Source organism: Myodes glareolus, chromosome 17 (assembly GCF_982192425.1).
Source record: "Myodes glareolus chromosome 17, mMyoGla1.1, whole genome shotgun sequence".
NCBI lineage: Eukaryota > Metazoa > Chordata > Mammalia > Rodentia > Cricetidae > Myodes > Myodes glareolus.
In genome coordinates this window covers 23,568,424-23,585,382 of record NC_142042.1, presented here as the reverse complement: position 1 = coordinate 23,585,382, position 16,959 = coordinate 23,568,424, and the positions used below count along the sequence as shown (strand labels likewise).

Genomic DNA, 16,959 nt, shown 5'->3' with positions numbered 1-16,959 from the left:
CCAGATTCCTTCCCCACACAACTTTATATTCTCTCTTGCTCTCAAAAGAAAAGAAAACAGAACAAGCACACCCCCAGTAAGACAAAAGTTACCAAAACAAAATAAAAAATGCTCCCCCAAAAACATGGGAGTACCAGATAAGATCCCAGCAATGAGACTGCTGATAGACTGGCATCTATCACAGGGGCCACAAAGTCCCACCCCTAACCAATAAGTTATTTGCCATTGGTACCTCCTGGGAAGGGGAAAATAAGTCTTTGCCAACGGAGTGCCACTGCGTGTAGCAACCACACATCTGCACGGGTCCCGTGTCCAGGAGTGGTCAGTCAACACAAAACGAACTTCATTGTTCAATTTTTGGTTTTGTTGCTGTTTGATTGGCTTGGGCTACCGAAATCATATCAGCCGGAAAACAATGTTTCTGAATGGCAGGGCCAAGATGACTGAGGGAGGAAAGGATCTGAGAATCAAAGAGGAAGTTCCAGAAAGAAGAGCCGAGGTCACAGAAGACAGAACTAAAATCAGACAAAGGGACCTTGATGACTCTACTCAGGCAGGGCAAGTGAGGATCAGCTAGGCAAAGGGGGACAGAGAACTCAAGGAGACCAGAAGCTGTGGGTTATGGATGGAACCTGAAATGGATGCAGAAGATAACCCCTCTTGATTCTAAGGGAAAGGTGGAATTGCATTGAAACTTTGCAGTGTTACCCAAGCCAGCACGTATGTCTCCACAGAACCCAACAGAAGCCACCCTCAGCCATACATAGCGACTCTTGAGGCCTCATTTCATCGCATCACCATGGAAATTAATCTTTTCCAACGTGCCAGAGCATTCATAAGTTTTCTGAAACAAAAGTTCTGATCATCAGATGACAAGCAGAATATGAGGAAAGCCTCACATGTGTGGGCGATCAATACCTGTTGCGTTCTAAACTGAATATCCCTTGGGATCAGCAGGGACGTTCATGAAGTAAGCAAAGGCCGCTCACATGTCAGGGAAAGTGGAAACTTGGGGGATCCTGGAAGGCTTCTGTTCCTTTTGATAGGAGTACATAGCTTGGGGTAGTGGTCTGGCCAGCCCAGGTGCTCCGGTCTGTCATGTTACCTGCAAGCGATGCAGAGGCCTCCAAAGCATGGTGAGATTTCATGAGTCATCACACACCTTGGGGCAGGCTCTTTGATGATGCCACTGCGCTTGAGGCTTGAGTCATCTCTGTTCCTGTGAGCAACCCCTCACCCACACTCCTGTTAGTAACCCCCATGAATATTTGTTAGTTCACCAAATTGATCTTTGGTGCTATCATAGTCTGTCATGATTTCCCTCTCTAGGGTGAGTAGGGTGTGTGTGTGTATGTGTATATGTGTATGTGTGTGTGAATGTGCATGCATGCATGCGTATGTGTGTGTATGTGAGTATGCATGCATTGTGTGTGTATGTGCATGTGTGCATACGCATGCATGTGTGTGAGTGTGCATGAGTGTGCGTGCATGCGTGCTTGTATGTTGTTGTGTCTCCCAGAAGTCTCTCACATAATACCCCAATTGAGTTTCACTATTGTACAGACTCCTTATTGCCTTTGAAGCCTTATCTGACCCCAGAGCCTCAATCTTCTGAACTCCAGAGCCAACTAATTTCATATTACTTCCCCTCTTATCTCCTGACAGAAGTCATCCAACTAGATCAGATCAACATTAATGTCTGTATTCCACAATGATGCCAATTAATGTCTCTATTGTGCTTCTGTGGTTCCTGTCTATTTAGAACCTACCCAAATTGTAGCCAATATTCAACTTTCTCCACATTTTCTTTTTTATTGATTTTTATTGAGCTTTACATTGTTCTCTGCTCCCCTCCCCCTCCCTTTCAAACGTCTCCCAAGGTCCCCATGTTCCCAATTTACTCAGGAGATCTTGTCTTTTTCTACTACCCATGTAGATTAAATCCATCTCTTAGAGTCCTCATTGTTGTCTAGGTTCTCTGGTATTGTGATTTTTCTCCACATTTTCTTTAACCACCTCCGATTGGTTACCATCTAGGAGTCTTGTCCATTTTCTCTGATGATTAAGGAATTAAAGAGCAGGAAAACTCTCAGACACAGCAAACAACAGGTAACAAACTTTGTTGCAAGTGAAGAAGCATGGGTGCACACACAGCAAGGCACACAGAAAGACAGAGAGGAGACAAATGCACTCTCCCCCCAAGGGGCGAGGATAGTAAGTGCTTTGGGTAGGCTAAAATAGATGCTCTTTCCCTAATGTAGGAGTCTCAGAGTAGACAAGGAAAAGAGGCTAAATCCACAGCTTTGACTAAACATGTCCAGGTTCAGACTTGAACACATCCAACTGACCTGGACTGGCAGCTAGAAGCGGGTGTGTTGGCGGGATCCAGGATCCGAAGCCCACCAGGCCTTTGTCTCAGATCAGTGGCGGGGAGGACAAGCTGGAAGTTTTCCATCTTCATTTATCCACTTGCAGCTCCTTTACCTACCTGTCTGCCGGTCCGGGTTCTGTCTGGCTCCGCATCCTCAAATTCATCCCTCGTTAAGCACTGTTAGCATTGAAGCTGGGCAGAATTCAGTCCTTGAATACATACTACCTTGTAACAATCCCTGTGTGTTCTGTCCAAATAGGTTAGGTACCATATTTGTTTTCATACACTGTACCCTGAAATCCTAAGTTCTAAGTCATATCGTGGGTATCAGATAAATATCTGTGAATTGATAGAGAAGATACCGTAAGCACTGTGAGTTTAAAACCACATCAGGCCACACAGAAGATTTGTTTTCCTATAAATCAAGCTATTTGCTTTGAAAATTTATGCATAAAATCAATCATATCAGTACATTCAATGAAGTAAGACGTACAGAAATGCTATTTTCTGAAGAAGGGAAAGATCAGTGTATTTTTATGTGTTTGATCAAAATGTGTTACATAAACTTTTTTTGCTTTTTATCCCATGGGCAAAAATAAAATAAGCAAAGGGATGTGAAAATCAGTTAAAAAGCCCTCTCTGGAATAAAATTACAGAAGCTGTGGCCTTGTCTATTTCTTATGCTGAGCTGAAATTGGCCTGCTTGGTTCTCTCGGTACCGCAGAGAACACGCCAAACTGTTAATAAAATAAAAACAGTCAACAGATTAATAATGAGTATGTGGCACTCTTGTCTCTTCCAGGGCTGACCTATCAATTCCACTTACTTGCCCCACGGAGTGAGTGTTGACTGCAATCAGTGATCAGGGAACTAAACAACGTCACAACCAGTTCCTTCGTCAGAGCCTTCCTTTCTATTTCCCTGCTTCTGAACAAGGATAAATAGGTTTTCCAGAATATTCCCTGCCAACTCCCTCTTGTTTTCCCCGTGTGACTTCTCCGAACACAAAAAGGAAATGAACGTGGGAGCTGGAGACACCCATCTGGCTCATTATGCCCCTTGTATAAGTTCTCCTTCTATTTACTTTTGTCTTAGGAAAGAATTATCATCACTTGAACAGAAACTGGATCACAGTGCTCAGTACAGAGACAGGGTGTATTATGAACAAATTCTGCATATCATACAGAGGAAAATCTACAGAGAGCTATTTTTATAATCACTAGTTATTTGCAGAGAGAGAGAAAGAGAGATGCACTCCAACTGATTTTCATTAGGCTTCCAATAAAAGAACTCAACCGTTATCCACAGACCCCTACTAGAAAAACTGTGCTTTTGTTTTTCCCTCTGAATCGTGTTCACTGTTTTTTTTCGGGTAACTAAAGAATATCTTAAGACAGTTCTGTTCACCACCAATGCAATTATTAAAAATAGCATAAAGAGATTGTGTACCGAACAAACTCTTGATTAAAAGCACCTGTTGCAAATGTACTGAGCAGGAAAAGTATTTAAATGAGATGGTGAGTGTTGATCAAGAGAAACGCGGCCAAGTCAATTTTGTTTTTCAAAGCAGTCATCCTGGGAGAGTATAAATTATCCCAGTGAATTCCAATGAAGCTATTTTTTCAATCAGGTAGCTTTATACCTCTAGGCATTATCTCAATATTTAGCTCATAAATAATTATATAAAACATCTCACATTGCTACATATTTATGCATTTTTTTTAAAAAGTACTCTAATATCTACCTTGCTCCAGATACTTTTTTCTGGCTTCTAAGCATTTCTAAAACTGAAATATATCCTCAAAGAATATAGATGAATTTAAAACACACATTTTCCAAAACAGTCCCAGGAAGAGGAGCTGCAAAAGCTTCAGACAAGGGAGACTCGCTTCTGTGAGCTAATAGCCACGCCTGAATCTGAAGAGGACAAGGTATGTTTGTCTTTGTTTGTCGCTGTTTTGTTTCTTAGCCCTTCATGGCATACCATTCATCTTCAGACTCTGTTCAAAATATTTAGACCTGAACTTTCCCAAATGAAGATGACTTTGCCCTGATATTTACAAACAACAATCTATTGACTTGTAATAAATTGGGTCCCTCTTAAAAATAGGCTGCACTCAGTATGTATCCCAGATTGACCTCAAACTCCTAATGGTCCTCCGTGTAAAGCCTCCTTTGTGCTGGGATTATGGGTGTGTGCCACCCACTCAGTGTAAGAGTCTGCACTTCCCAATGGATACCCACACCCGGTTCAGGCTGCGTGCTTTCCCAAACTCGGGCCCACGAGAATGGATAATCGTCCTGAGGGTTGAAAAAGAGACACACACACAAAAGAGACCTTCGCTCATTTACCAGAGTAAATGGCAACTTTATTAAACTCAAGTCAAGTATATATACCAGTGGGCTAGAAGGATCGAAAATGCAAGGCCTCCTCCCATCCAGGAGCAGGAGAAGAAGATTAAAGCTTCCTGGCCCCTCGGGCAGGGTCAGCTAGGGAAGGCAGGCTATCGGCCCACTGCTAAGACCTTGAATACAAGTGGAATCACCATAACAAAGAGAACCAGGTTCTTGCTAAGTTATCCCCTCAAGCCAGAGCTAGTGCAGAGTCTCCAGGGAGCCGGAGGTCACACGGCCCTGCGAATCGCCAGGAGAAGGGAAAAACCTTGGCAGCTACACTCAGCACCCAGGCGACCTATTACCATATCCTGTAAAATAGCAGGTCATTCCTTTTCCATTTCCCCTTAATCTTTCTTAGTTTCTTAAACATTTGTTGGGGCTTGGAGTGTGTCTGAATGATACAGCACTTGCCTGCCTGTGAAACTCTGAATTCAATCTGCAGAATTAAATAACAAAGAAAAAGTTAGTATAGCCATTCAGATTAAACAGTTCATATGATGTCCTGGTCAGGGAAGGATTTAATCAATTGTCATAGAGTCCTCTTTCCTCTTCTCTGTTTTTTCTCTTTTTCCTCTTTAAAGCTAGTTTCTTTTTTTGTATGGTTGGTTATTGTTGTTTTTTGTTTGTTTGGTTGGTTGGTTTTGGTTTTTTGAAACAAGGTTTCTCTGTAGCTTTGGTGCCTGTCCTGGAATTAGCTCTTCTTGTAGATCAGTCTGGCCTCGAACTCACAGATATCCACCTGCCTCTGCCTCCTGAGTGCTGGGATTAAAGGTATTTGTATTTTTTATTTTAATCTTATTTTTTTATTTTGTTTTTAGTTTTTCTTGGGGTGGGGGATGGAGATTATTATACGGGTGAAGGGTGGACAGAGGAGATGACTGGGATCAGGGTGCAAAAAGTGAAATTCCCAAAAAAAACAATAAAAATTATGTTAATGAAAAAATACAATCTCAGGCTAACTCTTTACAAAGGTTTAGGAGGCAGGTACATGCTGAGTCCTCCCAGCTGGCTTACCAGCCTAACAAATAGATAAACTCTCTTAAAACAATAGCTTTGCCATCTTTGTACCGTTGCATAATCCTGATTTTGCATGTTAGAAGCTAAGCATTTGGTTTGGACAGACGCTCTGTTGTTTTTCAAGGGCTAAGACCATAATACCCACATTGCTCGCCGGAGAGTTTCTTTTATTAGTTTTTTTCTTAATGAATTTTTCAAGCCTCTATCAATCCAACTGAGATCTCCCTCAAAGAGATTAACTTCAATTACTTAACTACAAAAGGCCATAAGGAATGTTCCTTACCTTATAAAGTGAAATGTCTTAATTGGAAGATGAAACCAGGCTTAACAGGAGGAAAACTGTAACAAAGGTCACAGATGGTCTCAAATCAGTTCTGCTTTTCTTCTTGACATCCTCTTTCCTGCTTAGGTATGATCACTTCCAGGAGTCTTCCTCCAGTTCCTCAGCCATATTAGATTTCTCCATAACCCTTGGTTTCCATTGCTACTAAAAGAAAAAAGGGGTGTGTGTGTGTGTGTGTGTGTGTGTGTGTGGTAGCTGGGGAGATGGTTCAGTGGTTAAGACATTTTCTGCATGTGTGCATGCATGCATGCATGCGTGTGTGTGTGTGCACGTGCATGCATGTGTGTACGTGTGTGTGTGTGCATGTGTGTGTGTGTGTGTGTGTGTGTGTGTGGTGGCTGGGGAGATGGTTCAGTGGTTAAGATATTTTCTGCATGTGTGCGTGTGTGTGCACATGCATGCGTGTGTGTGTGTGTGTGTATGTGTGTGTGTGTGTGTGGTAGCTGGGGAGATGGTTCAGTGGTTAAGACATTTTCTGCATGTGTGCATGCATGCATGCATGCGTGTGTGTGTGTGCACGTGCATGCATGTGTGTGTGTGTGTGTGTGTGTGTGTGTGTGTGTGTGTGGTGGCTAGGGAGGTGGTTCAGTGGCTAAGAGTATTTGCTGCTCTTTCAGAGGACCGAAGTTTGACTCTCAGCATCCATATCATTAAGATATTTTGAGCACCAAAAATGAAATAAGAAATCTAGAAGAGAGCTCTAAACTGAGTCCTATGTATCAAGTAGGATTTCATGCCCCGGTAATGTAAAACCAGTATTTCAAAATGATAACAAATAAGTAATAACAATTGACACTCTTCAAACACTTACCATGCTTAGCAGTGATTAAGGTGCTGCTTTAGGAATTGGGTCAGTTGGTTTGCAGCACCTGACAAATGGCACCGTGAAGACTTACGGAGGCAAGCAAACTAGCTCACTTAGCTACTGCATATGCAGTTGTGGTGTACACAGGCCACTGAACCAAACTGCCTCCCGGAAACCAAGCAGCAACAAGAAGCAGTCAATCCAGAAAACAGGCCAAGTCAACAGGAAGTAGCAGAGAGTAGGTTCTGAGAGAACTCTCAGCTGTGATGCCCGGTATCATAGGGGACTTACTTTTTAGTGGTTATTAGACAGTCCAGTCTCCTGGGTAATTGCAGAGAGGTAGCAGATTGTGAGATCGTTCTTAAACTAATCCAAAAGTCCATTTCCAAGCTGAGCCTTCCATCGGTGTCCATCACCTTCACTACCTGTCCTAGACTCACAGGGAAAAGCAGTCAAAAAGAACTCCAGGAGAAAGTTTTAGGGAAACGTTTGCTTTGCTGACATTTTTTTTTAATTATAAATTGTTTGTTGTATTTGATCAGGCTTATTATTAACTAGCTCTTACAATTTAAATTGACCCATAATTCTTGTCTACCTTTAGCCATGTGGCTTGGTACCTTTTATCAATGAGGTATTTGCATCTTTTTGCTGACATTTTTTAAAGAACAAAAGAGAGCTCCATCCACTTCTTTCCCTCTTTGTGACTTAAACATGAGCTGAAAGCCAGGGATTAAAACAAGACCCTGAGGCTAGAGAACATAAGTCTGAAGTATTAGAAAATACTGAGGAAAGAAACAAAATATGGGGGGAATATGGATGCAAAGAATACCCGAGAGGGGGACACAATACAACCCTCATCTACCTAGATATGAGTCACAAGAGAACATACAACCTGCTTGCTTGAGCCTCTGTCTTCAGTTCAATGTATTCCTACAGGCAGGAGGCCTCAAAGAACTACATCAATTTTTATTTCATTTCTTCGGAGTAGAATGAGCAGGTTCAACTCAACAATTCATAGATAATTCGTTTTAGCCGCTGTCCATTGCCTTCCTCTTGCCACTGGGTAAAGCGTTTTATGAGCTTCAAGAAGCATATGTCAGCGCAGAAAGATTGTAGACGCCCATCTTTTTGTACAAGTCAGTCTTGCACATACTTTTCGATGTATTTGCATTTCTGCTCACATAGGCCTCCCGGTGTGTTATGTTTGGCATTGTGAACTTGTGAAAAACAAATTGATTTATGTTAATTTTCGAGAATGAAAAGCAAAAAAGTGGCAACATTGGCCTAAAGGAGCAGTTCAGCTGTAGACTCCTAGGAATGTGTTCTTAGCGCGTGCGGCCCTGAGCTAAAATGTCCAACAACCTCCGTTCCCCAAAACTCCTTGCTTTCTTTGAAACCAAAATAGATGTTGTGAGAAACTCCAGTGCTCAGGTTGCCATGGCAATTCAATAGTCTTGTAATAAACTAATTGGCTATAAATTTTCAGCATCTACAACAGCTTCATCCATGGCCTGGTTATGATTACAATTTTTAGAAAGGTTACAATCTGCAAAATGTCTTTGTTCACCAGTGCGTAGCCTGTTCTGATGCGTTCATTTGTTGTTCGTGTTAGAGTAAAGATATCTAGGACCCAGGTTCTTCAACATAAGAATTATGTAAAGCACTTAAGAAAGACACAGGGCAGATTTCTGGTCTCAAGTTGTAAATCCTGCTTCAGCTAACCTATGGCAAGAGGAAGGATTTTTCTATTTCTCTCTAAGTTCTCTGTCACTTGATTTATGAGTTATAGAAAAAGTATGTAGAATTTACACATGTGGTTTCTGATAAATCACACCATATTATATATTATAGAGAACTTTTCATATTTGCTACAGGGCTATTTTCATAGTAAATATTTTCACACTAACCACTAATAAAAGATCTAGAATACAGGTTCTAAGGAAATTTACATTATGTTATAACATTTTATTGTTTAGTGACATGTATGATTGTCATTGATCATTACTTGATAATTGACAGTTGTGAAAACTTGATGTATGTTATATGTAAATTTCCAATAATTCTGCACATCCAATTCAAGTTATTTATTAATCTTTTTTAAAAATTCTTTCCCATAAAGATTATCTCACCAGAGTAATGCAAATTTCATAATTTACATTGCCAAAACAGGCCAAGATTGTGGTCTTCTCCTGTACTCTTTTGCTTCAGGCAGTCAGATTATCACTTTGCGTTTGATTTCTTGACTCGATTCATGCTGTCCCTTTTCATTTCTTATATGTTTTCTGCTGTGCCCTACTGGGGAACCCGAACTATTTATTTATGATTAGAAAGTACTTACCATAAAAAGAGATAATGTGAACATGATTTCCGCATGGTGAAGATGGACAAAGTGTTACTAAATATTAAGGGTAGTAAGAATAAAATAGGAGGTATTGAAACCACGGACTTTTCAGTGACATATACCCGAGCAGGTGCATTGTAAACATGATTTGTTGGCTTGTGAAACAAAGCAGCTCTCTTTATTTTCTTTAAATAAACATGTCTTTCAATGATATCACTTTATCCAATGTCCCTTCACCTTATGGAGTTCTGCTTGCTATGACCTATTGCAGGTGGCATCTCTAATTTCAGTGTCGTGTCCTTTGCCACACATTTTATATTCCAAACTGATAACGGAAATAACCTCCAGGATAATTTTTGCAGCGCAATTTACCTGCCTCGGTGTCTCTAGCCCACTCTCTGCCACTCACTTTGCCTCCTGCATGGTCTGTCTGCATCACCCACACTATTCAAAGGGCGCATCATAAAGATGCCCTCCTCCTTTCCCCTCACCAAGTACAGCAGAAAAGAGAGCTGACCCTGCCCCTCATCAGCTGCAGTGCTTGGAAGGGTGGCCCCTGCGCCTCTCCTTCGCAGCACAGTAGAGCTGAGCCTACTAACAGGAGTGCAGGTGACCTGTTCCCCGAGAACGTGAACGAGGAAGATCGGGACTCACCCCTCATCTGCTATACGGTGATGTGGGCGGGGAGGGATGTGGGTGTGCTGCCCCTGCCCCTCACCAGTTGTAGCATTCAGGAGAGTGGCCCCTGAACTAGCCCAGGCTACACAGTAAAGCTAGCACTGATGGTGTACCTGCGGGTGAGCCAGCCCTGTCCTTTGCTGCTGGCTGCATAGGGTAAGCTAGCTAGCTGGGGCGGTGCTGGTGAGGATGAGGGAGAACTGGCAAGCAGACCAACCCAGCATCCATCCATGCCCAGAACCAGGGCTATGAGTGGACCCATTCCAACATCCACCCCATCTATAATCTGCTGGAGCACCTGAAGGGGCCAGACCTGTAGACCCAAAGCAGCAGGAACTCCATGACACAAGTCAACAACAGAATGTCTGAGAGGAGTCCCAGTGAGGGCTCAGTATGGATAGTGTAACAGAAATCAGAGGCCAGAGTCCTCAAATCAGACCAATGACTCATTACAATGAACACTTATAAGTAAAGACACAGAAACTAAAGGGTGTACTGTGTGACTCCCTGTATCGTCCCGCCGCTTCCACACTGAGATTTTTCTTTTCTTCTTTCTCTTTCTTTTCTTTTAAATTTTATATTGTTTTGTTTGGGGGGAATTGTTGCACGGGCAGAGGGCAGATGTGGGGATGAGGGGGAGATGAGTGGGATCAAGATGCATGATGTGAAACCCACAACGAATTAATAAAAAGTTAAATTAGGGGAAAAATAGAATAAAGGGTGTGTCATATATAGGAAAGCAAGGAATGTGCGATGGAGACATGGACACTGGGAAGAAGGGAACATGCCATGTTACGATAACAAGTCTGTTACCTTCAAATGAGTTTGCAAAGCTGTGTGATGCATGTTTATTTGTTAAAAAGTCTACCTCAAATCAGCAAAATCAAATTGCCAGAAAGTAGTAAGGATACTTCAGGTTCATGAGAAATAGAAAGAGCGAAGCCCAAGCAAGAGCCAAGTATTTATTTATTCTCACAGTTTCAAGGTCTCAGGCTGTCATGATGAGAAGGATGAGGTGGAGCTAAACTGTTGCAGAATATTTGATCACACTGTGAACCCCAAGATGGAGCCATTTACTGAAAAAACCTGTTTCTAGTTGTGGTGTGGCTCAGCCCTAGTGCACACCTGTAATCCAAGAGCTTCTGTTTGAATATAGCTAACAGAATTAAATAAAGCCAACCATAGGTCAAGAGACAGAGCAAGCAATCAGTTGACAGGAAATGAACATAGGATGATTAAGGATAAAAACCACAGACAGCGAGAGGGAGTCAGGAGGACAGATAGAAAGGCTCGCAGGAAGTAGAAGGGAGGGGCATTGAGTTGGGAGAGTTGGAGAAGACGTGCGAGAAAAAGAGCTTCTGGGACTGAGCAGGAAGGTCAGCTGGGAGGTTTCTTTGCTTCTCTGAGCTAGCAGGCTTTGACCCCAGCATCAGACTCCCAAGTCCCAATTGAAAAAAAAAAAAGTGAATGGTTGAGATTTTGTTAAAAAAAAAAAAAAGCACAGAACAGGAAGGACCACATCATGCAAACAAAAAGCAGAGAGAGAGCGAGAGCGAGAGAGAGAGAGAGAGAGAGAGAGAGAGAGAGAGAGAGAGAGGGTCTGTGTACACAGGATTCTTATCCCAAGCCTACGGGGATGGCACCACCCTCACTCAGTGTGGGTTTGTCAGTCTTAGCTCTGGAAAATATACCCAGAGGCATCTTCTACTAATTAATATCCTATGTATTTCTCAAACCAATTAAGTTGACAAAAGAAAATAATCATTGCAAGTGTCTAACAAGCAGCCCTAAGCATCTGTTATTTTTATTATAAAGAAGTAAAAGTCAGAAATTCATGTAAAATAGTTTTCACAATTGATGAAATGAATAAAATTTTTAAGATATATGATACCCTGCAATATGTGTGCTTAGTTTTTGAAGCAGCTTAACTTTTTTGAACTGCTTCAAAATAAAGCACACAGCTTTTCCCAGATGCTTAGTATACTTTTCCTGAACAACTAACTGTACATGAACTCTAGATAGGGTACCAGTGAAAACTCACCCATCTTTTTGGCATCTTTTTGGCAACCATTAGGAAATTAGGGGTGCTTACTTACTGGAGTACAAGTGACCCCCAGATAGGTGCAGCATTAAAAAGTTTCTTCCAAATATGGATGATGACTTCCCATATCTGCACAGATGAAGTTCCCTGTCAGCTAGCATCCGCCCTGTATACACTAGCTCCTCTGGGGACCACAGGCAGCTGGAACAAAGTGACACACAGGTGGGCAGCAGGTGCCGGAAGGAGAGGCTGGAGTCTTAACCGAGGTCCTAACGACCCTCCCCTCCCACTCCTTCCATGACTATCAATAGGCCCAATCATGTCGAGAGTCTCTTGAGGGCAAATCACAGATGTTCTGGCTACAACCCTAATGGCTTTTAGGCTGGGAAGACAGTGTTCCATGCCACCAGGAAACTGCCTAACAAGAAACCTTAATGATGAAGTGGATATTAAGAACAAAAGAGCAGAAAGAAAAGGCAGCTGTGCAGCAAGTGTTCCTAATTCAATTTTTAAAAATTATAGCATGTTTGTTAAAAATAAAAAGGGTTAATGTTAAAGGATAAATATTAAAGTACATTGCACTATAAAAATAAAGCCAGGAAGCCTGAAGCCACTATGAGTTGAGAAGCTACCTCAAAGCCACAAAGCAAAGTTTCTTGGGACTCTGAAACAGGGAAAGAATTCCGCTTTGAGGACAAATGGCATTCTTCTGGCAGATGGTTGGGAAAGCAAAGTGTGTTATGGACTTATACTCCGTCGACAAGAAATACCACAAAAGCTGAGAATACAGAGCTATTGCCAAAGAAACCAAAGCCAGGAATTAATGTACAGGCATATCTAATTCCTTGGAATAAATGTCTGGCTTCTTGTTTGGCAAGTTTCACATCAGGACTGAAGAAACTGGAAAACGGTATCGTGAAATCCTTCTCAGCTTGGCACATTACACACATAACACACCTCTATGGAGAGAAACGGGTGTGCGTTTCTGCCACTGCCAAGGCAGAAGAAAACACAAGGTGAACTTCAGACAATAGCATCAGTGTGGTGGTCAGACCAAATGCCCCTGTCAGTCTCCTCACTGCTTCTTCTGGAGGGAAGGTAACAAGAAGGACATCAGTAAAGAGACGAGGGTCAGTCCTGGCTTACATGTGTCAAAATGTTGTGCCCTGAACTAAGGGCAAAAGGGCACATCAACCCCATCTGCTTCTACTGTGAGACAGGCCTGTAGAACAGAATGCTGCAGAGGGAAGGGTGGGCTGACTCCCCAGTCTGACACGGAGGGGGCTTGTGCAACTGTAGACTGATTCTCAGTTCTGTGTAAAAAGGAAATTATTTTTATTCCTTTCTCATTTCTGATCGAATACTCTTTAGCAACTCTCATCTTTATTCACTACAGCTTAAGTATATAATATCCCCATAGACACTTTGGGGGAAATTAGACTTAGTTCAACTCATTTTAAAAAGAAAACATCCCAAGCAAATCCAAGCCCTCGCTTTCTGATTGAGAAGATAGATCAGGGCTGTCTGGCTGCCTGGAAAGGAAAGAAAAGACTATTTCTTGCACTTCTCTCACCAGCTTTCTCCCGGGTTTCCCATGTACTCATCACAAGAACAGATAAAGTAATCCTTGGAGATTTCAAAAGGCGTGTGCTTACCTGGATGAGGTCATAAAACTGCCTAGGAAGTATGTATGTCCTGGGATGGCAGTGGTCTTATTTTTCTTTCCTGTATGGCATCTGTGCACACCCAGACTCCCCCTCATGTTACATGTGAATAGTTCAAAACAACACACACACACACACACACACACACACACACACACACACACACCTGTAGATTTCCCACAGCAAAGCTCCTTGAAATGAAACAACCTGATTCTAGATACATTTTTTTTCAACAACTCTCAGCCCTGCACCTGAGCTTCCCTGCACAATCTGGCCATCTGCCCTGGGATGCCTATGTCCAGTGAACTTAAATTAAACCAGGCTCTCACCATTAGATCTATGGAAGCCTGAGACATCTTTGCAAATTTACCTCCACTCTTTCTCTTTCCCTTATTTCTACAGTATTTGTTTCTCCTGATCTGGAAAAAAAACAAAAGAAAACAAAAAAAATAAGAATCAGTCACTCCAAGTCATTCCCTTAAGCGTATGAGACCAGACAGACTCCTTTTTGTGCTCACATTCTCAATCACAATCTAGTCCTCTTCAACCTTCAGTTCATCCTTCTTGCTTCCAAAAGAAAGAAGCAGTCTTCCCCAAGCACAGCATTCGTTGCCAGTTTCTAGCAACAAGATTAAAGAACAAACAGTTATCGTGGATGAACTTTCTAACCTGAAGAAGAATCAGAAAGTAGACAGGCTGCAACAGGACAGCAAAATATTCTTTTTTGCAGATCAAAAAGAAATGCTTTCTGAAAGCAGAAATATGTTAGACGAACTAACTAAGGAAAAAATACCAAGCATTAGGAAACTCAGAGACAATCAAAATCAAAACTCAGTCACCCTGAGTTCACAGAACCCTATGTGGCATTTGCTGTTCTGAAGGCTTCTCTGTTGAGCACTTCAGTAAGAGTTAAAAGAGCAAGCCGAGTGGTGGTGGCACACACCTTTAATCCCAGCACTCGGGAGGCAGAGGCTGGCAGATCTCCGAGTTCAAGGCCAGCGAAAAAAACAACAACAACAACAACAAAAAAGTTAAAAGAGAATTTGCTGAACCATCTTAGATGATTGGACCCCAATAGTAGTAAACAGCTGTTAAAAGATGATGTTAGTTATCCTTTTCTGGTTTTTTTTTTTTTTCTGGGGTTCTGACTGACCAGCCTGTGGAAGATGAAAGCAGTGACATGTTCTTATGGGATGGAGAAGTTTTTAGTGGAGTACAGGTTGAAGCAGAAGACAACGATGTTCAGCAGCCTTTTTGCCCATAAGAAGAAATCTAATACATTGGCACTCTTCTCTAAAGTCCAAAGTCCTTGGTCTTTTATATATTATCAATTTGCTAACCATTACCTATGGTTTGGCATAGACATTTTGTTAAAGCTGCTTTGACATTTTAGTAATCTGGGCAAGAGCTTCTGCCTCTCTTCTGTTGGTGCCCAAGTATCTGAGCTTACAGACCAGTAAGAAGAAGTTCCAGCATCTGGAATTTTCAAAATTGATCTCAATTCTGTTGCTGTTTCCTGGTGTGCGAATTTAAAATTATATCCATTGAAATACATTCCTAAGCAAAATGTTGCTGAAGAATGTGCTGATGACCTGACTCAGACTCCAGTGGAATTACCAATGTTTCTATCAGTGGTAGCAAATGAAGACAAACTGAACCTTTCAAAACCTATCACTCCCTTCAATAAGATGCTGCCCCAAGCTCCACTGGAAACTCACTGGAGAAACAGTTTCAATATTCCCACATCCAGGAGAGACGCTTGAAATATTTCTCACAGATGGACATACAAAAAGTTGCTCAGCAGTTCTTTGATGTCCTGAATGTTGCAGTCAAGAGACACCTCTTGCGTTTAGCTAGAGAGGAAACCTGGCATCTGCCCTGCCTCAAAGGAAGTTTTGAAAACATATAGTAAGAAAGCAAATGTTGCCATCCTCTTTTCTGGAGGTGTTGATTCCACGGTGCGCGCAGCCTTTGCTGGTTGGCATACTCCTTTTAGATGAGCCAACCGATCTTCTGAATGTGGCTTTTCTGACTAAATGAAAGACTATGCCACTGTTCCTAATGTAGAAAGAAAACAGCAAGACCCTCATGAGAGCCCTTCTGAAGAGTCCTCTCAGGGTGCTGCTGTACCTCAGGGACCTGACGGTGTCGAGCAGCCTGACCAAGTCACAGGAAAAGCAGGACTAAAGGAACTGCAGTCTGTCAACTCTTCTCAAACTTGGAATTGTGTTGAAATCAATTTTTCTCTTACAGAACTACAAAAACTAAGAAGAGCTCAAATATGTCGCTTAGGTCAACCCTTGAACACAGGTCTAGAGGAATCGGTTGGTTAGCGACCCAGGTGCTGTGCATCTTATATGAGCAGGTCAAAGGTGAGTCTCACTGGCACCAGCGCAGGTGAGAAGCTGGCAGTTTACCCCCATCATCATATCTGCTTCCAGGCCCTTGGTCTAGAAGTATTGCACAGGAAATAACAGTGAAACTGGATCGCATTTCTTTCAGAAACACTGATTGTGATGGTAGAGTTGTTGGTGATCATGGAAAGGAAGCCAGATCCCTTTCCTGGATGAGAACGTTGTGTCTTTCCTAAGTTTCTGCTGGTTTGGGAGAAGGTAGACCTGGATTTGCCCCATGGGATTGGTGGGAAGCTTAAGCTTATTGAACTTGGTCTCAAGGTCTCGGTCTTTCTGCCAAAGTGGGCCATGCGGTTTGGATCTAGAACTGCAAAACTGGAAAAAAAGCTAATGATAAGTCATCTGATCAACGTGGAAGGTTCTAAAGCCTACTTTAGAAAACCTCTCTCAAGAAGATTGTGTCATGATACGATTCCATCGTGTAACAACTCTTTGTGGCGGTTACCTGAAAGCAAACAACAGCTGCCTCATTGTCGTGGAGAGAAAGAAGAGTTGGGCATAGTGGAGAAGCACTAAGTTCTAAACAGAGCACTAAAACACAGAAGCAGTCAGTGCAACTCTAAAAACAGGATAAATAAATAACCAAACAAATAAATTAATAAAATAAATCAATGTATATCACCCTGCAAATATGAACAGGTTTTTATCCCTTTCCTTTTGAAACATTATGGAGACTGTCAAGACAGTATTTCTCTGGCCCAGAAAGTGTCTGGGGTAAGTTTTCCTGTTCTTTTTTGCATGGGAACTCCAAAAGCTTATCTACACACAGTTTAAGTTAGGAGCTATGGATCATCATGGTCTATGTTGAATTCTATCTCTCATAAGTCACGTGTTGAAGTCTTAATGGTCTTATTTTGTAATGCAATTGTATTTGGAGCTAGGGACATT

At 42.0% G+C, this 16,959-nt stretch overlaps 1 pseudogene; it reads left to right on the top strand.

Annotated features, from left to right (window-relative positions):
- The first annotated feature begins 439 nt into the window (after window positions 1-439).
- On the top strand, window positions 440-16,436 carry LOC125414601 (asparagine synthetase domain-containing protein 1-like; annotated as a pseudogene).
- The last annotated feature ends 523 nt before the right edge of the window (window positions 16,437-16,959 follow it).